This window comes from Spea bombifrons, chromosome 1, assembly GCF_027358695.1.
Source record: "Spea bombifrons isolate aSpeBom1 chromosome 1, aSpeBom1.2.pri, whole genome shotgun sequence".
NCBI lineage: Eukaryota > Metazoa > Chordata > Amphibia > Anura > Pelobatidae > Spea > Spea bombifrons.
In genome coordinates this window covers 126,254,555-126,262,238 of record NC_071087.1, presented here as the reverse complement: position 1 = coordinate 126,262,238, position 7,684 = coordinate 126,254,555, and positions in this window count along the sequence as shown.

Below are 7,684 nucleotides of genomic sequence, written 5' to 3'. Positions count from 1 at the left end.
GTGGATAGCTCGAAAATTGCAACAAAGTTAAAGATAATGATAATTGGAAGAAAGGTTATAACAATGTTTTCACCAAATTTGGAGACGGCAGACCTAAAAGATTATCTCGAGAGAGCAAAGACGCATCCAATTCCAGCAAGCGATAAAGCAACTTCCACCATGCCAATGAAATCCTGCAGAAGAAAGGCAAAAATATTTCCAAAGTGACCTTAAACACACCAACACCATCTGAAGCTTCAAGGCAAGGCTCTATGCTTTAAGGCAAATCAAACACAATATTTGTTGTGCCGAGGAAAACTGACTTTTTTTGGACAAAGTCCAAATGGTCTAAAGCTCTTACCTTAAAGAAATTAATAGCAACATAGATTGGACCTCCAAGAAGTATGGAAAGACATGGAATTTGAAACTTGTGAAGTTTTGGAAATCGTTGTTGTACATACATATATATTTATGATCTTTTTTATGTAAAAGAACCTGCTGATTGGACATTGATGGATCAGCCACACGCGTCTATCCTTGCATGTGAAAGTCAACAAAAGGCTTCCATGTATAATGGAAAACACATATGTTCAATCAGGCAAGATAAAGTCCTGATCTCAGTCCCATTGGGAATTTCTGGGATTAGTTGAACACCAATGTCCACAGGCGGCATTCTAGAGCAAATCTCCAGTGGAGGGCTGTATGACACTGTTTGTAAAGCCGCAGTGCATATGTTAAAAAATACCTTAAGATATGAATGCGACTCTACCAAATATTATATAATGTATGTGGAGTGGGATTAATTATTTTGCAAACAACATGCAAACATGTTTTATTATTTTTGGTTTTATCTTGGTATTTAAAAAAACATTTGTTACCATAAAATAATTGATTTTGAGGTTCAGACTCAAGCCCCGATCCAGAGCCATGCATGAGCCAAGGAGGACACACTGAGCACGAGAGGAAAGTCACTGAGAGAATTTATGGTTAACAAAACCAAACCAAATCGAATAGAAGAATTACAGCTGGCTTGACTTGTACTTCTCCTCTTTTCACAAGCAAAAGTCAAATCAGTACCGACTCACCTAGCTAGAAAATATATAAGAATCATATCCATTTTTCAGTTGCTATCTCACAGTGTCAATCCTCCATTGATTCCCCATATGCTACATAATTAAATTGAACTCCTGATGCCAGCCTACCAAGCATTTAATAACCTTAATCCCACATCTCTGCTTCTATCTGCAAATACCCTCCGAACCTCTCTCTTTGCCCTTCCCTTGAGTTACCGTATAGCTCTCCTTAGGCATGAATTCCAACCGCTTGTCTTCCTGCTTCTCTATGACTTCAATTGTCTTACATTCCATGCCCTGTCCTGTCAGACTCTCCCCTATTTACCGTATTTTAACTTTAAACACTTGCTAAAAATCCACATATTGAGAAGTATGCTCTGGAAAGAAACCATCTGTGTCCCTGAACTTCAAGGTCATCATGCCATTAACTTCTGCACACAACATTAGCAAAAATGAGAGGGACCTCTTCTCCTGTACCAACATGACGTGTGTGTATTGATGTTAGTGTTGCTATCCCTCATTGTAACACCACTATGGGGGCTTCTGTTTATATTATTGTGGGAAGATTGCCAAATGTGATTTCCATGGGTCATCTTCCAACATCCAGAAGAGGAGACATGTTTATCATTCCTTGCATTTTTATCACACACAGGAGACATTTCCAGGTTCACTCATTTTGCTGCAACGTTTATTGCAGGAAAACTTGAGATCAGGTTTCTTCATTAAGTTCTAATTTCCTGAAGATGTGAAAAGTATCCATTAATACAAGATTCCTGTGCCCAGTAATAGAATATCACATGTCTGAATCACTACAAATGGGTATGTAATGTATTAAAACACACTAGTGTAGATCAATATATGAAATTAAGTACATACATTCATGTGAAAAAGAGGCCATTTGTCCGAAAGCTAAAGCTTGGATGAAATTGGACAATGATCCTAAGCACACCAGCAAATCTACCACCGAATGGGTGAAAAAAGGAAGAATCAAGGTTGCAATGGACAAGTCAAAGTCCAAACCTCAACCGATTGAAATGCTGTGGCCGGAACCTTAGAGAGCTGTGCTTGAACAAATGCCCGCAAACCTCAATGAACTGAAGCAACGTTATAAAGAAGAGTCAGCCAAAATTCCTTCGCAACGATGTGAGAAGCTGGTAAAGTCATACAGAAAAGGATTACTTCAAGTTATTACTGATAAAGGTGGCTTTACAAACTATTTTGGCTTTATTTTTGTTGAATAAATCATGACATGTGTAATGTCATGTGTTGTTGTTCTCCTGAGGTTGTATTTACCTAATTCTTAGACCTGTTAAGGAACAGATGATTGTTATTATGTCATAATAAGTAAAACCAAAGAGGGCATACATTTTTTTTCTTCACACGACTGTACCTCCCAATAGTCCAGGTTTTGATGGGACAGTCGCGATTTTCAGGTACTGTCCTGGGTTACTGTCTCACTGTCCTGCTTTTTGGCAGTGGGTATCATGTGCAAGTCAGGGACATCCTCTGATATCCCCAGTAATGATAACATTGCAACAAAAAGTACCCCGCACCTTAAGTGCGTTATATTATTGTTATATGATACACCTGCGTAACCCATGGGGAGTTAGTAAGGTGCTTTTATTGCAATTTTATCATTACTTGTGTGTTGGTTCCATTGCCATTCAGGACACTTTTTGTCCAGCGGATATTGCTGGTAGTGGATAACATCACTGTCTTTAAAGTTATACATCTGTGCTAGGAATGTAACCGTGTGTGACTTTACATCAACACAGAAGACGGATATTGGTAAAAGAAACTTGTGCTTTTCTAGCATTAAGAGCTGGTCTCAGTGCACTGTTTTATGCGAGTGTAATTGTTTTTATTTCTTATCAGTACTACACTATACTTCCTTTTGTTCCTTTGCATATGGACACTTCCAGCTGCTTGCATTTATTTATTCTGGATAGTGCTACTGAATTTGATGGCGGTATATAAAACAATAAATAATAATAATAATTAGAGGATTTCTGTTTTGGACTTGTCTTTTGAGATCAGATGAGTCCCTGGAGATTCCCTAAGAGGGGAAGCATTTCTGTTATATTCCTTCTGTGTTTTTTTTTTTGTTCTGCTTGCTTAAAACTACTGCTAGCTTTAAAATAAAAAAATATATATACATCCTATATGCTTAACATAGGAGTTTGGAGGCATTTGGGATTTTATTGAAGACGCTGGATATCTGTAGCAGCTTCCCTAGACATAACATAGATCACCTTTCACCCAGATCTGGAGAAGGAACATATGAAGTGTTTCCTATTTTAGCCCCAATCCTCGGGTCATGGTGAAACCAGATAGCCTGACCTCCAAACATTGCAGTGAATGTCATTTGACCCTCAGTCTTCCTATATTTTTCAGAGGCTATTAGAATAACTTTCTTAAATGTGTATTTTGCAGCTGAATTCAGAAGTACCCTTATGTTTGCTTGCAGGATGTACCGTATTGGCTCGGATATAGGCCGCCCCCCGTATATATAGGCCGCACCCTAAAAGTTTGGTGCTTTTTTAACGAAAAAGGGAGGGCTGTGGGTAGCTGGAGCCTGGATGTTCTCTGGTATACTTATAGTATATTTTAAGTGTGGTCAGTTTGTTGAGGCTTAGTCATCCCATACATACTCTTTATACCGCTTGCGTTTTTAGGTTGCCTATACAAAAATTCCATATGACACCTGTGTTTTTACCTACACCGTAAGTAAATGCAGCAACAGCTCCTGCAGGAATGCATTTTCCTACACACAAATAAAGTTGGCTGCTTCAAATTGTAAGTGGTTAAGTCCACCAAAGAACCACTATTGTTTAACATTTGTTAATTACTGAGCGACCATTTTATAATATTTTATTAATATTTCCAGTTTCCATTTTTGACTGACATATATTTTAATTGTTCTTCTCTAACACTTTTGTTTAGGTTAGGTATTCTAAATGAAAATGAATTCATTATGGCTCCTCTCCTATCTCTATCCCAAATGGCATAGCAAAATCAAGTTTTATTTTTTAAGCTGCTATGATGATATGGAACAAGGCCCATTTACCTTGACCTCTTATACTTTAATCTATGCAGTTTCCTTTTTTTGTCAAAACTATAATATAATTATTATAATAAATAATAATATAAGAATACAACTCGCTCCATTAACCAACCTTCTATATTGCCAGTAAAAGAGCGTTAAAAAGCAACAATTTGGCCAATACAGGCGGGCCCAAGGCAACTTACTACTGGCATAGGGGATTTTCCATATGGGGTGAGAGCTCACTCAATCATCTGGAGGTCTGTCCACGTTGATGACACCACGCGGTAGGCCTTGAATAGTAGCTTGACTACATTGAGAGTTGTGAGCCACTCCCTAGTAATTGGGACACTCCCTGCTACGGTCCTGGGCAGATGGAAAATAGACTCTACCTCCGCACACTGAGGCTCTTCAAAGTTGTGTGGAGTGTAGGCTGCACAATGGATGTAACACTGCCTGAATTATCAGTAACCGATTTTGACCCACATTCTCTTGTTCCTTGAGTCTGTCGTTCCCTAGTTTTATTTTGCTATTGAATCGGGCTCTGCAGCACAGTAGCCCTAATTCTGGGTGCCACACAAACAGTCTATCCTTCAAATGCCTAGGGTTTGAGTCCTCATTCATAAACCTTGTGTCACCCTCTTACCTCCTCTACCTGCTGCTACTACCGGTACCAAGGGAGCAGGGAATCCGTGTGGAGTCTTCTGCCAGCACACACAGAGCTCCGCGACGCCAAGCTCAGCTGGATCAAAGATGGCTGGTTAGCTGTCCTACAGTTGCCTGTCAAAGAGTTTCTTTTTCTTGTGCTCTGGGCTTTGCATTCTTATATGGCAGTTTTAACATTTCTGCTGTGCTTGTGTTTAGCTGACATTTTCTTCTTTCTCATTTACTGTACCCACACAAGTTATGTATTGTTTTTTGGCAAGTATGGTCATACTGCCCTCATGTCCTATTTGGGACACTTTTGAAGCTGGCCAATTCAATTTAACCCCATCAAACCATATATGTTTGAAAACTAGACACCCCAAGGAATTTCTATTTTAACTACTTCCATGCACTAATTCTACCACCAGCCTTTGTCATTTTTTCCACACACGTTTTACTTCAGGTATGAATTTACAGCTCTTGGTATATGCCACTCTCAAATAACAACCCAATATGTGTTTAGCAACATCTCCTGAGTACAGTGATACATTTGGGAGGTGTGCATTTTTCTGCCCCAGTGTCCTATTTGGGAGATATTTGAAGCCAACTAATTCAATTTACTCCATCATTATTATTATTATTATTTATTGTTTTATAGCGCCATCAAATTCCGTAGCGCTGTACAATGGGTAGACAGGACATAACAAGTAGTATGTTACATTACAAACTGACTAACAGAGACAACAGGTGAGGAGGGCCCTGCTCAAAAGAGCTTACAGTCTAGAGGGAGTTGGGTGTATTACACAATAGGCAAAAGTGCCGTTGTTAGGGATAGACCAGCCACACTAGTAAAAGTATTGCAGGAGGGACTAGGAAAGGTGAGCTAAAGGAATATGGGAGTATGAGAGGCCGTTAGTATGCTATGTTGTAAGCACCCTTAAAGAAGTGGGTCTTGAGGGATTTTTTTGAAGGAATAAAGGCAGGGGGAGAGACGGATAGACCGGGGGAGGGCATTCCAGAGGATAGGGGCAGCCCTTGAGAAATCTTGTAAGCGGGCATGAGATCTAGAAATCAGAGGAGAGGATAGAAGGAGATCATTGGATGAGCGGAGAGACCGGTTAGGAGTGTATTTGGAGATGAGAGAGGAGAGGTAGGGAGGGGAACCGCTGTGAAGGGCTTTGAAAGTAAGAGTGAGGATTTTGAAGTGAGTCCTGAAGCGCACAGGCAGCCAGTGAAGAGACTGACAGAGGGGAGAGACATTAGTAAAGGGATGGGAGAGGAAGATGAGTCTGGCAGCAGCATTCATGGTGGATTGTAGAGGGGTAAGACGGTTAAGAGGGAGACCGGCTAAAATAGAGTTACAGTAGTCAAGACGGGAGATAATCAGGGCATGGACAAGAGCCTTAGTGGTATGCTGCGTTAGGATGGGACGGATACGGGCAATGTTTTTAAGATGAAGGCGACAGTTTTTAGAGACAGACTGAATATGGGGTGTGAACGAAAGGTCGGAGTCAAGGGTGACACCAAGACAGCGTGCATGAGTAGACGGGGAGATGATGGCACCATTAACATTGAGGGAGATAGATGGGGGAATCTTAGCATTGGAGGGAGGGAAGATGAGGAGTTCAGTTTTGGAGAGGTTGAGTTTCAAGAAACGTTCAGACATCCAGGTAGAGACAGATGCAAGGCAGTTAGTTACACGATCTAAGACAGAGGGAGAGAGATCAGGGGAGGATAGATAGATCTGGGTGTCATCAGCGTACAGGTGGTAGTGAAAGCCAAAGGATGAGATCAGTTTGCCAAGGGAGGAAGTGTAAAGAGAGAACAGAAGGGGTCCTAAAACGGAGCCTTGGGGTACCCCAACTGAGAGAGGGAGGGGAAGTGTTACTGGAGACAGAGACACTGAAGGTACGATCAGAGAGGTAGGAAGTGAGCCATGAAAGAGCAGTATCACGGAGGCCAAGATCATAAAGCTTTTGAAGGAGAAGAAGGTGGTCCACCGTGTCAAAAGCAGCAGAAAGGTCCAGTAGGATTACCATGGAGTAGTGGCCCTTGGATTTAGCAGTGAGTAAGTCATTAGTAACTTTAGTAAGGGCGGTCTCAGTAGAGTGTCGAGGGCGAAATCATATATTTTGGAAAATAGACACCCCAGGGTATTTCAAATGATGGAATTTTAAATATTTCCCTGCATACATACATACAAGTTTGCAGAAGTATTTTTTATGTGTTTGTTTTTACACACATTCAGTATGCGTTCAGCGACATCTCCCGAGTACATGGGTTTGTCGGGTTGTTTGGGGGATAAAAGGCCACAGTTGGGAAGTGTGCAGCTGCTATGGGCCCCCAGGAATGACAGGCCAAGGGCAGCTGCCTGGACAGGTTTCCAGATAACATTTATGGCAGGACGTGGCCTAGTTGAGCTTTACACAGCTCCAGCCAATGCTTGGCATTGCACATAGTGATCTTCGACTTATGTGAAGCTGCTCGGCCATGGAAACCAGTTTCATGAAGCTCCCAACGTGCGCTAATGTTTGTTCAAGAGGCAGTTTGGACCTCTGTGGTGAGTGATGCTACAGAAGACAGGTGATTGTTAAGCGCTACAGCACTTAGTGGCCCTGCTCTGTGAGCATGGTCTTACATGCTTCTACCTCACAAGAACAGCACTTACTTTGGCCTGGGACAGATCTAGCAGTACAGAAATTTGACGGACTGACAAGGGTGGCATTCTATTAAAATCCTTCTATTAAAATGAGCTCTTAATATGGGTGTCACTAACAAAAATGATGAATAATTTTCCACGACTAAAAAATTATTTCTTCACATTTCAATAGAGTAGGTAGAACAGCACCATCAACTACTCCTGGCTAGGGGTAAGTGGTAAAATGCATCATGCCTTTTATTAAGTTCTCCATAGAGGACCAATGGCTTTAACACGCCTTGTTAC